The sequence below is a fragment of the Doryrhamphus excisus genome, chromosome 23 (genome assembly GCF_030265055.1).
Source record: "Doryrhamphus excisus isolate RoL2022-K1 chromosome 23, RoL_Dexc_1.0, whole genome shotgun sequence".
Lineage (NCBI taxonomy): Eukaryota > Metazoa > Chordata > Actinopteri > Syngnathiformes > Syngnathidae > Doryrhamphus > Doryrhamphus excisus.
Window position 1 is genome coordinate 12,341,259 of NC_080488.1, and position 17,021 is coordinate 12,358,279.

The following is a 17,021-nucleotide window of genomic DNA, read 5'->3' on the forward strand; positions in this document are numbered from 1 at the left end:
TAATGTCAATCCGATTTAGTCAGGTCCAGACATCCAACATTTTTTCAACAAAACTCGTTATGTAACTGGAATTTTTACATGCAGATTTTTTTTTTAAATTTTATTTCAATAATTAATTGACTTAATTCAATAGTTCTTCTCACCTTTTTTATGAAAATGCTGTACCTGCAACTTTCTTTGGCTTCATAGTCTAAAGGGGGGAGGGTGTAACCCAAGTGAAATTGTTAACATAATTTATTTATATATACTTGTACACTATATATTTATTTAATACCCTTTCATATAATTATAGGTGCATATATAAATATATATATATATATATAAATATATATATATATATATATATATATATATATATATATATATATATATATATATATATATATATATATATATATATATATATAAAGTATAAATAGAATGTTTGATATACAACACCCAGCAACCAGGTGATTTAAATCATGAGGGTTGACGCATGTGATTCTGTGCACCCAATCAGGATATCACCCCTTGATCACATGACACACACACTAACCAATAAATAGCCAACAGGAAGCCACTCACTAAAAGACACATGAGGAAACACTTGCTGCACAGGTAGGCTTCCAAATGTATTTCAAACCCAACAATATGTTTTAACGCTGCTGCATCTAAATGCATTATAGGCACCGACTAGCACTGCTGGGACGACTGGGAGCACTACCTAGGAGCACTTCATATATTGGAGATTGAACGGTTGAAGTGTTGCTAAAGTTAGCTTCACTTAGCTTAGCCACCCAGCCTCATGGTGTAGGCTGGTTAGCATGAACAGAACATGCTAACAATTGAGAATTGTGTGCACGCTGATCCTTACCAATAACGCTGATCCTGTGTTGATCTGGTTAATTGATGTGGTCCTGTGTTTACACAGGCCAGTTTGGAACAGGAACTTGATGGCGAGCTAAGCGAAGGAGGCCTAGAGCCAGGACCGGCTTGGACTCCAAGTGGATGAACTGACGACCCACCTGCTTCTTCAGGACTGGTAGGAAATTGATTGCACTGCAGCCAACCTGAACTGTTCACCCAATTTTTCCCCCTTTTTTTGGTCACTACCTCTCACAATGAAGTCCTCCATTATTGGGTCACCAAGACTCGATGGACTAACTAACAATTGTGAATCTCACACATTGCATACTTGTATCCGTGTAAATGGCACCCACTGCATGGCCATTCAACCTTCCAGGATGACCAGGCTGTAATGGATTTCGAGTGGGCAACATATTATAAACGTACCATTTGTATGTGATCTGATGGTTTAGTTCATGCATGTGATTCAATCATTCATTTTCTGTACCGCTTATCCTCACGAGGGTCGCTGGAGCCTATCCCAGCTGTCTTGCGGGCAAGAGGCTTTGTACACCCTGGACTGGTGGCCAGCCAATCACAGGGCACATGTAGACAAACAACCATTCACACTCTCATTCATACCTAGCATGTTTTTGGAATGTGGGAGGAAAACCACGCATGCACGGGGAGAACATGCAAACGCCACACAGAGATGGCCCAGGGTGGGATCGAACTCGGGTCTCCTAGCTGTGAGGTTTGCGCGCTAACCACTCAACCACCGTGCAGCCTAGTGATGTAATCGGTTCACAAAGTGAAAGTTGTGACCACACGTGTCTAATAAGGCGTGGATATGTCATGTGACATGGCAGTTTGACTTGACCACTTTTACTTTGACACCATTTCCTGTTCGTTGTATCCAACAGTGAATCAAAGTCAGTTTTGGGCTGTTTTGTTCATGCGGCCTGATTACTTTTCCTCAAGTAAACACACTTTTTTCTTCCCTGTGGTTTTCAACCGGCTTCCAAGATTTATGTGCAAAACAAATGGTATGTTTATGTTTAGTCATTTGAAAATATGGCACCCCGGGTATGTTCAACATAAACTCTGGGAAATATGGAGCTCCAGGTGTCTGTTTCTAAACACTTTTAAAATGACTTGCAGAGATGAATCCCTGTACAAATTACAGCTAACTGTCACTCCACACAGGACATGCAGGGCGGAACAATCAAGTCATTAACAAAGTCATTATGTTCTTCATTGGAGTCGCTATACCTCATCTGCTCTTTTTCAGAATAACTTTTCTCGTAACTTTCCCCATCCTTTGGAATTTATATTTATTTCTCTTTTTGTTTTTTTTTGTATAAGCTTGCTGTGGGTAATATAGTGGGATGCCATGCACTGTTCAGTTCTGTGTTTGAATCTCATTTGGTTTTGTAGCCTATATCTCCAGTATATCTGTTTGCATGTTGTGCTCATGGTTGAGTGGGTTTACGCGGGGCACCAAAACCGTGAACTTAGCTGCACAGTCCACTGTCATTACTATTCAACTGGGATAGACCTAAGTATGGACCCTTTGGATCAAATTAATCATAAAAAGGTAACACTATACCTTAATACTAATACTCAAAAAGGACTCTGATACTAATAAGGTCGGATGTGCGTGATGTGGGCAATCAAGTATAATTACACTTTTCATAGCTCTAACCTGCACACCCCCTTTTTTCTAAACTGTCAAGGTTCAATTACAGTGGAAACATCAGCCGGAGGTGCAGAAACATACCCTGTCGTCATTATGAGTCATTCGCTAAGATGAAGACGTGAGGTGACAACACGTACGTCAATGCACTGTGGCATGGAGATCAGCCGTGATTCCTTGACCACTTTGGCACCTGTCACTTTTTTTTTTTCTTCTGCCGTCCTCATTCATGCTTTCCTAGCACAATCAGCCTGGTCTGTAGTGGCTTGTCAATGTAGAATTTACCTGCAGGCTACTGGGTTGTTCAGTATATCAGCCTTTCTTAATGTGTACGTACAATTATTCATTCATGCTATTCCTTCCATTTCATTCTTATGTCATCCGCCATCAACCACAAAGTGGACTCCTCATTGACAAATGGACAGACAAAAATCAGGCAACTTCCCAAAGTTTCCCTTGTTAGTGGAATGGGTTCTGTTTTTGCCCTTTAAGGATCGTCCACATCTATCCCAGCTGTCTCATTTGTCTTCATCTTCCGTGAACAAGAACTTATACAAATGGGTGGTGAAACAATGTACAGCAAAAAGCGAGTCGTTTCTTTAGATCTAAGAAGTCGCCAGTTTAAAAACCAGACCGCAGGGCAGCAGTAAGATCCATAACATACCGTACAAATGCAAATATAATATAAGTGTGTGCTATAGCGCTTATTCATGCAGGGTTCTGTCATTTGCATATGGATTGTTTATACAACTCTGAATATTTACTGTTTCACAGTACAGGATCTACGTATCCTTGCTTCTGGCTGAATCAGCGTGCTATCTTGATTTGCTGGCTGCTCTTCACTCGGTGAAGGCAGGAAGACTAGAAATGCATACCGAAACTCGGCATCATAATGGCGGATATTTGCTGCTAAACGGTAGTAACTTTGTCTAAATACTTCTGGAACTAAATGGTTTCCAATGTTGTTGGTCAGTTTACATATTATGCTGCGTATACATGTACTCGGTAGTTCGTTAAAACCCTCAACATGATTCCCCTTGCCCTACACATTGACCTACAAAAATAATAACATTGTTGAGGATGTTAATAGTGTGTTTGTTGGATTTATAGCCTTGACATTTGACTAAATTCTCCACATAACCTCCCCAGGCAGCTGAACTCTGCTGAATTTGAGTATGGCTGGAGCATACGGAGATTATTAACCCGGGTGCTACTTTTAGTGGCGAGGTGGACGGTGACTTCTATTACTTTGTCTGTATTGCAGGTGACGAGGTGAGTATTTGCCACTGGGTGTGTGTCAGTGATCGATGGATTGCAGATGGTCTGGACTCCACCTAATTATGCCGTGACACTGAAGGAAGCCCCGCACAGAGGTCACTCGGGACACGTACACACAAATATGCACACACTAACGCAGTGTGTGTTTTTTTTCTTTTTTAGATCCAGCCAAATACATTGAAAAAGTACATGAGTACATTATTGATAGAGTATATCAACGTATAGAAGATATGTGGACTTAAGTTACGCAACTTGACTTGAATGACTCGAGACACAGTTTTGATTGACAGGACAGTATCATCAAAGACTTGTAACTCAAGTTGGACAGCAGTGACTCGGGACTTGACTTGACATTTGATGAACAAAACACACTCATTGTCTGGAATCTGTCTATAGTGTCCCAAATCTAGAAGAACCACTGCCTATGCTTCCAAGTGACTGAGACACCAACACGTGGATATTTTGTTTGGGTACTTGGTGCACCGTTTGGCAATACGATAACTGAAACCGTGTACAAAAAGACATTTTTCTTTAATAGATTTAAATCAAAACCGGGGCATACAAAAGTCAAGGTGCCATTGTATTAGTTTGGTAGCCATTACTTTCATCAATTACTGTACTTTTAAACACAGCTTTACATACATGCCTTTCTTCTCCACACTTTGACATTGTCCTGAACTGCACATTGATCATATTATGTGGGTGATTGGGAAATCTTGTTAGATAATGATTTACATCTTCAACATCAAAAACATCCTCCACACTATATGTCTGTCTTTAATCCTTTTGATTCAAAGGCAACACGCTCTCATGCTCGGCATTTCCCTTGAGATATTTTTGCTTCTTAGGCACACATTCTCTCTGGTGACAAATCTGATAATGAGCCCTTGGTGCCAACATGATGCACCACGTGGACAACACAAGCTCGCATATCTGATGTGTGTGTGTGTGTGTGTGTGTGTGTGAGAGAAAGTGAAAGAAGACATCAGATTTGCACATTGTCCATTCCTCCATAACAAGCCTGGGTTGACAGACACAGTACTTGCGTTGTTTTCAGGTATGTTAGCACTTATTAAGATGACCACTGATCTCAACGCTTCAAGGCAAACTGCACTTTTTGGAATTATTTTTGAGCGATTATTGTCGTAATTTCAATTTTTTTACCTCATTAATAACCTGAAGGCTAAGGTCCAGCGACACCCACCCCCTTCAGATCTTGCTTGGTTTCATCCACATCACATGGTGGACTTTTGATCACATTTGGGGGTGCGAGTATCACGCCTGTAGAGGGGGCCCGTCTGCCATGTGCTGATGTGATGAGGATTTCGTGAACACTGAGCATTAGTAAAAAAAAAATATATATATATATTATATTTTTCTTTCCCCCTACGGCACCCCTTGCAGAATGTCGCCCTTGACAATTGCCCATATGGCCCATAGCTAGAACCGCAACTGCACACAGACACATTCATGATACCATGTATTACAGTAATTTACCGTTTGTACATTAATTTGACATAGCAACATACAAACAAACACTTTGCAAAGCGTTAAACACTGGAGCAGTGGTGGCAGTTCCGATGTTACCTTTTCGGTAGTTTTGTGATGCACTGTGGATGAGTGTGTGATGACGCTAGCTGCTAGCCGACAATCAGCTCTGCCCCCACTGCAGCATCCAGCACAAGCATGTCTGCCGTGTGTCGGACTTCCTGTCTTGTGATATGCACCCTGCAAAAAATGTCTCACTGGTGGTTTGTGAGCAAATGGAAGCTGATCCCCATGAAGGCAGTAAAAAGATGGTAAATCAACCATTAATAATTCATCAGCATCCATTATTTTAATCAATATCACATTTTTCATGTAATGACATTATATAAGCTTTCACTCATGCATGGCAGCGTTGCTTCAACTTCACTGTGAGCTTCTAATTTAGGGGCCGCTGGGTGTTTAGCAGTTTCTAAATTGAAAATCTACTCGTCATCAAAATCTGTGCTTTACACTCAAGTTGCTGACATGTAGTTATACAAATACTTTTATTTGTATATCAGCATGTTTACATGTTAAATGCTCCAGCAAGGTATTACTTTGATGGCCATATTAAATACAAATTGACACTGTCACTTTGAAATTTAGTAAATTAAACAAAAGGCCAATCTATGACTAGACCACTGAAAGATTGGAAAATGATTTCTGTCGGATGGAGAGGGAATGGCACATAAAGAAATATGATGAAAGATGAAGGGGGGGGCTGAGGTGATGGAGAGTGAAATATTCAGTAAAGGCCAGTGAGAATGAAAGGAACTGAAGGGCAAAAGGTCAGGGATTTACAGCAATGATAATGGTGGCAGATGATGTGTCTATTTTAAAATGAATGAGCATAAATAGTTCATATATCATATATATATATATATATATATATATATATATATATATATATATACATATACATATACATATATGATATACTATATAGAATAGAATCATATGAAAAGAAAGAACAAGATTGAAGTGAAAGTAGTTAGTTGGAGGTCAACGGGTCGCAGTGGTGCTGGAGCCTATCCCAGCTGTCTTGGGGAGAGGGATGGGGTCCACCCTGGACTGGTGGCCAGCCAATCACAGGGCACATATGGACAAATGCACGGGGAGAACATCAGCAAACTCCACACAGAGATGGCTAAGGGTGGAATTGAACTCGGGTCTCTTACAGCCCAGCTATATTTTAAAATACTGAAATAAGTTTAAGCCTTAAGCTTGGCTTCCTTTGTTAGGAATTCAAGAGATGAGGGTTATTGTAATTTATTCTAATCCACTTTTATTGCAAATGCTGATCTGAAATCGGAGGACAAGCTAGCAGCAGCGTTTTGGAGGCGTAGGAGTGAACTGGTGAAGCAGCCGAGAATAGAAAATAGATATTTTATGGGCATCAATTACTTGTGTTTCATTGCTATTGGCTAATAGCTGGGCTGTATTGAAGAAAACAGTTTTGCCATGTCTGAGACATTTAAGCTCAGCATGTATAGCGCATATAGTCAATTGATGGAAATTCGCTCCATTCTTAATTCTAAATACTGTATATTGGACAATACATAACCTGAAATGAACCGCTGTCCAAAACAGCCCATAATAGTGCAGGCTTGGGAGGAGCTCAGAAGAGCTGGGATATAGTCGTAAATTTCATTTAGTAGGAAAAAAGGGGATTTTCCTCAAGTACCCCCAAAGATATTAGTTCTTGCATGTGTGCTTCCTATCGATTTAGACTCCAGGCTACAAACCAGTCAGCTACCATGCTTCTGAATAAAATAAATCCGGCCTTGGAGGCAAGGGCTCCTGACACAGAGCTGTCATATCCTCTTACTCTCTACCTCCTTTACACACCCACACACACACACACACACACACACACACACACACGGCAAAGATGAACAAACACACAATGGCGTACATCCTCTTAGCCATGCAACTGCGGCGGCAGCTTTGAATGATAAATCACACCTGAACCGAACTCTCTTTCTACGCGTGCCGGGCGTCTGATGATCACAAAAACATGAAAGTGTTTTATTTTATCAATTCATTACATGATCTGTTGCTCCTGCGGCAAAAAGGACACACACATAAACGCGTATACACAAACGTATACAAGCTAACCTGGTGAAAGGCTTCAGGCAAAACTACCCCAAAGTGTCACAAATATTTTGGAAGAGAGAGAAGTGTACTCAACACTGCTGATGGGTCCCATTTGTGTATGATGTCGTTTCTGCATAAGACAACAGCGGCGGCCTGCGGGCTGGATACGGCCCCTGCCTCTGATTAATCTGGCCCTCCAATTAACTTCCACTTTAAAATAGTCATCCCTCGTTAGACATAAATACTGTAATATAAGACTCCCGCTGACATCATCAATACTTCTCGTCACGATGGAAACACACATGCAAATGTCAATATATCGAAGCCGGCAAAATGATTGCATTTGTTTTTAAGTAATCATGCTTTTAATTGATGTATTGATCATCATGACAGGCCTACGTATCGTGATACCGGGTTTTCTGGGTACTCTGGCGTCCGTGGACATTCCAAAACATCCATGCTGGGCTAATTGGAGGCTTTAAAGTCCATGTGTAAATACTGTATTTTCTGGACTATAAGTCGCACAAGGCCAAAAATGCATAATTAGGTAAACAAAAAAAAACCATACATAAGTCGCATTTTTTGCGGGTAATTTATTTTATAAAGTACTTGACCAAAACAGACATTACGTCATCTTGGAAGGCAAGTTATAACAATAATAAAAGAATGGAGAACAGGCCGAATAGGTGTGAGATATGCTAACATAATAGTTATTCAGCTACACAAAAAATAAACACGAACAGAAAAGGTGTCCAGGGATTATGTAACAAACAGATTTTTTCATTTATAAGTCGCTCTGGAGTACAAGTTGCAGGAACAGCCAACCTATGAAAAAAAAGTGTGACTTGTAAAAAAAATAAAAAACTTAAACTATATTAGGAAAGCAGGAAGTGAACAAATGTAAGAGTTACTGATTGTAAAAGTACCAGATGGAGGGGTAGGATTTAATAAGCTTTGCTTCTTCCTACTCCTTTTGGACATGTGGAACTGGGAACTGATTATGGGATGCACTCAATTGGAATCTGATGCATGTTCTAATGAAATAAAACCATTACCATAGTAATAATAAAATACGGTATAAAGGCCCTGTGATTGCCCAAAACGGGCTATCGAGGAACATGTAATTCTAATGTTGTGTTCAGAGGTTTCAAGATGAATGCAGCATTGTGACAGTTAATCCCTCAGCTATAAAACACTCGGGCCTATTGTGAGTCTACATGACAGAATGCCAAATGTGGGCCTGTTACCTCCATACTGTGGCCAACAATAGCCTGTACATGTGAAAAGGACATCAATGGAGCAGGTTTTAACGTAATCCAGAAAACATACTGTGACGCATGCTGTCAGACAAAGTCAAATTATAATCCCATACTCCTCTCAGTTTTATTTCATCATCCAATTCCTGGTGGAATTGTTGTATTGCATCACATGTGTGGAAAAAAGTTACGTACATCAAGGTTTTACATGCAGAATTAAAAACATTTTATTCTGTAATAAACGGGAACAGAGGTAAAGAACTTTGATCAATTCGATTTTTCCAAAACTTCAAAGCAGGCGTATACGAGACTGTGTAAGGAAATATTGTACTATTACTAGAGTAGCCTTGTTAATCAGTATGTTTTTTTCTCCAGGGGTAGTTAAATGAATGATTTATTCAGCAATATACATTTAATTTAAATTTAATGTGTGAATACGCACATCCTAAAGAGTGTTTCCACAAAAGTACAATACCTGAAGTACTCCAGGCACGCGGCCAGAGGGAGTCTTTAACCTCAACTCATAATTATAGCAGCAGCTTGCTGTGTCAAGCCCTGCCATTAAATAACCCGGCAGACCATCAGCATCAGCAGATCGGATGTTTACATTTGTGTTGTGCACTCAGCTTTTACCCTTTGAAATCAATTTTTCTAAGTTCCGTGATATTTTCCTCCAACACCCATAGAGGCATTCAATAAAACATTTACTCCAAGGATATGTAGAGATTTATTGGTGGCCAGAAGATGAATTCAGGTCCAAGCATACTCACTGAGAGAACTAGTTTAAGCATCTAGTCCTCTGAAAACCACCTGGTCTATGATGCACGGGACTATATTACGTTGTGTAGCACAAGTGATATGCTGTGTTGTGCTTGAACTAGGTCATTTTTCTAACGGCTTTGAACTGAATGTATTTGAAATTGTGAATTTGAATTACTCGACTTGCTTGCAACTGCATTAGCAAGAGAATAGCATTTCTTAAAAGGGACCTATCATGCTCATTTTCGGCACTTTGTATTGAGTTTATGGAGTAGCGACACACAATAAGGTCCCACATAGAAAACTTTCTAGATCTTCCAGATTCGCCACCTATTCTGCAGTATTTCAGTATGAAGCACAATTATGAGACTGTCATAGTGAAACTGTACAATTACTTTGTGCTGGAAGAGAACACAATTGACGAGAGGGGTCTGCATAATGAAAAGCCGTGAGAACGATTTAAATAGCCTGCATGAACTAGCCGACACGTGTAGCATTTGCCAATGCTAAGAATGAGAATACCTGCGACAGATTAGTCATTGGAATTTGTGAGCGAGGAGTGCACGTGTAAGTGAAGTAGCATCAAGGCTACACACGTTGTGACACACGTTAACAAAGATAATAAACACGGCCATGCACAGACAAAAATGCTAAAGGCACAACAATAAGGACATTATGTGAGCAAGTCTGGATAGGAACGCAACAAATGTGGATGAGTGTTGGCCGCATCTGTCGGAAACAAGGACATTTTGCTGTGGTTTGTTAGTCCCATGTGATTATGGAAGTAACTGCACCTTTATGAGCGAGAGGACGAAAGCCAAACACACAGTTTCTCGGTGAAATCACAGATGCGGGACATTCAAATGATACATGGTACCATAACACTGACGACACACTGAAAAGAAATACACTAGAAATGGACACTGGCCCAGACATGAGTGTCATTTTGGAGACGATATAAGCTATAAGCCACAACTGAAGACTCCCTTGAGCATGCTGAACAGCCGGGGAGGGTACGTGGACTATGGACCTTATAGCAACAACAAGGACCAAGAAAGACGTCTGGGTTCAAAGTCATTCATTCATTTTCTACCGCTTATTTTCACGAGGGTTGCGAGGGTGGAATTGAACTCTGGTCTCCTAGCTGTGAGGCCTGCGAGCTAACCACTCATTCGCCTTGCAGCCCGGGTTCAAAGTCAATATGATAAAAGTCTGACTTACTACATATAATACTATATATATACTACTATATTACATAAAAGTGAGTTACTACATATACACATGATTTTTATGTATATTTTTTGGTGGTGACTCATAGCTTTGTCGTCTTCTCGTTAATTTAAGGTTGTCAGGAAAAAAAAAACATCCATTGCTGGTGAGTGTACTTTGCTTAAAACCATAAAAAAAAATAAAAATAAATGTTTTGTCAGAAAAGGTAATACATATATCAAACTCTTGACAAATGTTAGCAATAACCAAAGGAAGTTATATCTTAAATCACTTCAAATAGTTTAGAGTTTGTGTTTAATTACAACACCTATGGAGCAAAGATTATTGCTTTGTTGCCATTTCCCATCAGGGATCATTTAAGTTTCTTCTCACCTAGCATCCAATACGTGTTCCACCGGTTCAGGATGGTGACCTGCTGTTCCTCCGTGACAGTTTTAGGCTGACAGCAGGGATGTCAAAGGTCTGTTAATGGTTTGACTTCCAGCTGCTGAAGTTCGTCCTCCTTGTCATCTCCTTCTCACACAAAGTGAAATATTAGTCATTAAAGAGCATTACTCACTTTTATAGCAAAGACATGCCGCAGTCCCAACTTTACTGAGTACAGACGGCCCTCGTTTATCGCGGTTAATTGGTTACAAAATGTTGTCTATGGAATTTAAATCAGGGGAAGATGCTGGATGGTCCCAAGGAGTGATGGCATTTTGCTTAAAAATGGATATGCAAAACTGAAACTCACAGAAAAGCAGAAAATCAAGTATTAGATGTTTTTAATAACCCTTATGTTGTTCCACTGCTTGTTCTACTTTAGGGATGCTTAAACATGAAGGGTCTGATCGATATGTGGCTATGTGAAAGACATTTACAAGGGAATCACAATTATCAATGATAAAAAAGCAAATATAATACCTGGTACAAAATTAATTTGTTATCCAAACATCATATTTTTTCTTCTCACAAAGGTTGGATTTTCTGACCTGCCGTTTATGCCAGAAATATCCTCCAGCCACTGGAGAACCGCTGCTATAACTTTGCAAACCAAGGCGATTTGTGCAGACGGCACCTTGCGACTTAAAGGGGAGGAGTCTGGCCTATAAGGACCAACAAGGACCTATAAGGACTTGGCGGTCATCATCTCAGTGCTTTACTTTGACATTCACAGAACCAAGCAGTGCTGTAATATTCAGAGAACTGTGTCTGATGTTTCTACTGTGTACTTGTGTCTCAATGTGTGTGTTCATACAGATACAAATACAGAATTACGTCTCAATCGCAATATTTTCCATCCACTATTTGTTTATATTTGTGGTTTAGAGATTGAAAACAGAGAATGTTTATTTTGCCACAGAGGAAAATAATGTAGGTCTACAAAAGTACATAAAGCCGCATGATATAAACATAAATTCAAGTTGTACTAGCTGACTATCATTTGGCCATGAAGCTTCTTTTCTGGTGTCATATGGTTTTTAATTTCATACACAAAAGAGAGGTACACAATTGTTTTCCCTATCTGTTCTTCTATATTCTGTTATTCTATACCACTTGTGCTTATAGAATCACAGGTATGCTGGAGCCTATCCCAGCTGTCTTTGGGCGAAAGGCGGACTGGTCGCCAGTCCATGTTTTACTAATATTAAGCTATTGTGAAATTTAAAGCATGAAGTAGACAAGAACGATTTGTTTTATTTTGGAGAAAGTATTTACTGTGTGAAATGCGTCCAATGAGTAGAAAAGGCATGGTGTGTTCAGGTGTGATTGATGGTGGTATCTTTAATGAAGTGTTAGACTAGATCGGATTTCTATAAGAAAGCGAAAATCGAGTGAGTGCAGTATATGTCATACGGCTGAGTCCCTATCTCAGTTTTTCTTTTTGGGGATTTTTTGGAGGTGGAATCAGTTTCCACTTGAATCAGAACAATACAATCATGGCTTCATCACCTTCTCTGCCCGGACTCAATCTTGGCCTGCTGCACAGAGTCAAATTACTAAACAAGAAGCTGTCTGGAACCTTAGCTCTACAATAATGTGGGCTTTTTTTCTTTATTACCTGTGACTCGGCCGGGTGACAAAGTACTGCAGTACTGCTGTAGGAGTATACAGGCAACCCTGGCATATACAGGCATGTTTTGTGTCAGTGTTTCATGTTTACAAGTGAAGTCCCATATATTAGGAATGATCCATTCATTCATTTTCTACTCACATTCATACCTGTGGCCAATTAACCTAGCATGTTTTTGGAATGTGGGAGGAAACCGGAGTACCCGGAGAATGACTCGCCCGATTGCAAGTTATCATTATGGATGTTTTGGAATACCTGGAATAAAATCAGAGTTGTTTAAGTTAAAAATAGATTTAGTGCTTTTTGCAAGAAAACGTAATGTGAAAGTCAACATGTTATAATTGCTGACTGAAGTATTCACAAACAATTTTGTACAACCAAACATTAGGTCTCCCATCACAAAGGTTTGCTACTTAAAGATGCAATTAGTTAAAGACTGATGTGTTTAAATCTCAGGAGGAAAACATGCTGTACTTAATTGATGTAGTCGATGATCTCTGGCAATGCAGGGGTTAAATGAACATCTGGCCCGACTGTTGCTACTTTCTACAGGCAGCACGGAAATGTCAAACATATATTATGTTGTTTTACAAAGAAATAAAATATCTCGTGACCGCAGGGGTCATGTTCATTTCACGGTCATCTTATTTTCCTACATATTTGATGATATCTTACATGAAATAAACATCTCTATCAGATCCAACACAACCAAAAGAAAGCACAAACTATAAATGATTTACAGCAAACATCACAAAAATTTAATGTGAACACCCTCTTCTTTTCTGCTTTCTCACTTTCTCGTCCTCGCCTCTTTGACTTCCTCTTATCTTGGGAGTACCAACAAAATGATCTGTGATTTTTGCATTTGATGATGGATAAAAAGGTACCTGAATGAGACGGGGGGACCGTGAGTAAACCGTGAGATCTGAAAGACGGTGAAGGAGAAAGAAGCCACATAATTGCGGTAAAGAGCAAATAGTCATTTTAGTACACTTAATAGAATAATTTGACAAATAGAGCAAAAAGGTACAGTGTGAAGAGAAAAACCTGACATGTTGATACTAATATCGAATAAGATTTTTCTCGACACACATATTTTTTAGCCTTTTTACAAAATAAACAAAAAATGTATCAAAGTGGCTACTTGCTGTTTGGACATCGCCACAGTACATCATTACATCATCGCATGGGTGGAAAATCCAAGGATGAAATGGCCTACTGCCGATCATACAGTCAATTATGATCAGATTTGAATACTAGACATACAGTAGATCCTTGCTATTCACAGGTATTCAACAATGATTTTATTTTTAAAATCTGCTTTGCCTGCACAGCTTCTGCCCTCAGCTTCACATTCAAATGTGCACTCGCACTGCGACACACACTCTTATATGCACATGTTTGATTCAATTATGTAAATGTTGTAACGCATGTGCTTGTCACATTGCAAGTCAGATGTTACGTAAAAAGCTTCATTTAGAAAAGGTGGTTGAGAATGTGGGAATGAAGGACAGGCAGTTACGAGTTATTAACCCCAAAGAGTACTTCAATTTGTGACTGCAATTCCAGACGAAAACACTGGGGGGAGTGTTTTCCTGGGCATGAGCAACCACAATTGTTGGCGAGGTATTTACTGTAATTTAACTGCGTTTAAGCCACACCCACTATATTTAAGGAGAAAAGGGAAAATCACAGTAGGTCTTGACTCATAACAGTCCGACTCAGTGTCATCTTACACGGAACGCTAAAATCACCACACAGCAACTTAACAATTAACATTAAAAAAGTTAATAGTTAACAAGTTCAGATCAACAAATGTTAATAATTTAGATTTTCCCCATTACTGGAAAACAATGACGGCATTCATAAAGCCGTTTGTAATAGTAGTGAAAAATGGACTGGACTGAAGCGACCTCCGGATTATTGATAAAGTATAGACATTTCAAAGTCTGTAACAGCATTGAAACTGTGTCATCCTGCAGAATCGAGTGCCGAACAAAGCATCCTCCACGTGACTGACTCACTGGCCATGCATTTTTAATTGAGTGCGGCTGCTAGTTAACCCAAAGAAAGTATTAAGGGCCAGCTAAATTGATAATAAAGGTGAGAAAGACTACTCAATTCAAGAAAGACCTCATCGCCAAGTCTTTGTGTCGTGGTTTTGCTGTCTATTCGCTTCCTTATTCCCAAACACATGAGTCACTAGTGCTCAGTCTTGGAGGAAATACTCCTTAAACGTGTTTATTTCTGGCAGTTGCTGGGTAGGAGGCTCATCTTAACAGCTTAAAATGAGAGTATGGCCAGGAGCCAAGCCACTCGCTGTAAGTAATCAGCAGCCTGTCTCTCGCTATGATTATCACTTTGTTATTGAGTCATTAAATACTGAAGCGACAGCTAACATCTTCCTGTGTGGATCAGGAGAAGAAAGTCTCCACGATACAGCGACTACACCAAATGCTGTAGAAACATGATACTACTCTATAAGGATTTTAAAAGCGTACAGTAGCTGGATGGAAATGATGGAAGTGCAAAATGGTATAGACTGGTTATACAAGAGCACCGTTGCTAAGTGGTTGTGCAGACGAGGCAACAATCCCTTGTATCAAAAGACAAAATGTAATTTTTCTTGTGTCTCAGATCACTGTGTGTGTGTGTGTGTGTGGGGGGGGGGTTATCCACACATCGGAAACCAGTGTGGGCTTTAAACACTCTGGGCTATTCCGGCTTCCCTCTAGTGTCAGTATCTACGCGTGTGTGAGCACGTGGGTGTGTGCAGTGGTTTGTAAGCGAGAGTGTGTGGGTGTGTGTCAGAGAGAGGGGGTGTGAACAGGTCTTCTCTAAATGAGGGGAAGACTAAGCCTTCACTTTCCACTCTTTTCTCCCCATTACGGCATTAAGAAAAACAAAAATCTCCATCCATGCCACTTGAGAAACTAGAAAGCAGTGCAGACATCTGCCACACTGGGAAGATTATGTGCTGCATATCAACACAGAAGATTTTATAACTAGGCCTTTTTGTGATACATTGTTGCATATTGTTATCAGAAGCCAAACTCTTTCATTAACTGAAACCCCAGAAATTATCTGGAACTTTCCTCAGCACCGAAATCTGACCAGAACTCAGCTCAGGAGAGGAAGTGTTACCTGAGTCGCCATTGACGGACTTCACTGCTAATGGGGGTGTCATACAACTTCATGTCCAAAAATAGCACAGACTGTATTTCCATACAACAGACATATCTTTATATTATTGTTTCAAAAAGCAGCAGTAGTCATGGCAACATGACAGACCTTGTGCGTGTTATTAAAATGGAACTCATGTTACATTAGACAGTCAAGCACTGGAAGAGTGCAATAGAATTGCAGGGGGGAGCATGGAGGTATTGAGGGAAGAGCAAAAGCTTTTAGAAGAGCCTTCAGGGGCGCTCCAGATAGATCCCTCCTTAACAAAGCAGGATGAACAAGTGGGAGAAGAATTGCACTTCAAAGTACTAACTCATCTGAGAGCCCCGTGTGTGAAAATGTACAGCGCACTTGCAGGCCCCTTTGTTATATAGGTACTATGGCGCTATGATGTAATCACACCCAACAAAAGCTCTGCTTTTATGGTTATGATCACTCAATCCATCCTTGTCCTCATTAGGGTTACAGATGAGTTGGTGTTGATCACATTTGACTTTGGCCTGGTTGAGAGCCAATTACGTTTTTTGAGCCAATCAGATTTCATGTGTCCATGTGTTATGTCAGTCTAATCTAAATCAGGATGGCCAGCCCATATCACTTAAATACCATAAACAACGGGGATGTTTCTTTCATCAGGGTTCCAATTTCTCCTCATTGGGCCAGCTAGCTTGCCTACAGTAACGTCAGCATTTTCCATCCTCTGGTTAGTTGATCAGAGCAAAACTCTTATGCTGCCAATGCCTGACAGAGGCAGAGGAATTGACATTTTGTGAGTAGATTTATTTTATTTAAAATATTGATTCTGAACCCATTATCACCAACTGTTTCATTTCGGCTCGTTACATTTGGCTGACCACCAATTTTACAAGCACAGTTACTAGGAATGCTCAGTTGCTACAAATATAAAATGAATGGGACTGAATGGGAACTGAACTCATGGCATTCCTACAAATAATATGAAAAAAACTTTCCAACAGGCATATAATATTTGATGTTGTTGTATCTCTTTATGTTTAAGACCTAGCAAAATCCCATAAATGCAAGTGACTGTAAGGACTTTACACATTTTTATTTTCAGCTGACTGTCCTTGAAGTAGTCATGTGAGTCACTAAA

At 39.9% G+C, this 17,021-nt stretch overlaps 1 protein-coding gene across 3 annotated transcripts in view; it reads left to right on the forward strand.

Annotated features, from left to right (window-relative positions):
- The first annotated feature begins 542 nt into the window (after positions 1-542).
- The window catches only part of il1rapl2 (interleukin 1 receptor accessory protein-like 2), a 203,688-nt gene continuing 187,209 nt past the window's right edge, over positions 543-17,021 (forward strand). For all 3 annotated transcript variants that reach the window (XM_058062861.1, XM_058062860.1, XM_058062863.1), the window contains exons 1-2: positions 543-597; positions 911-1,021. The gene's annotated coding sequence lies outside the window, so the exon portion shown is untranslated. The remainder of the gene's footprint in view (positions 598-910; positions 1,022-17,021) is intronic.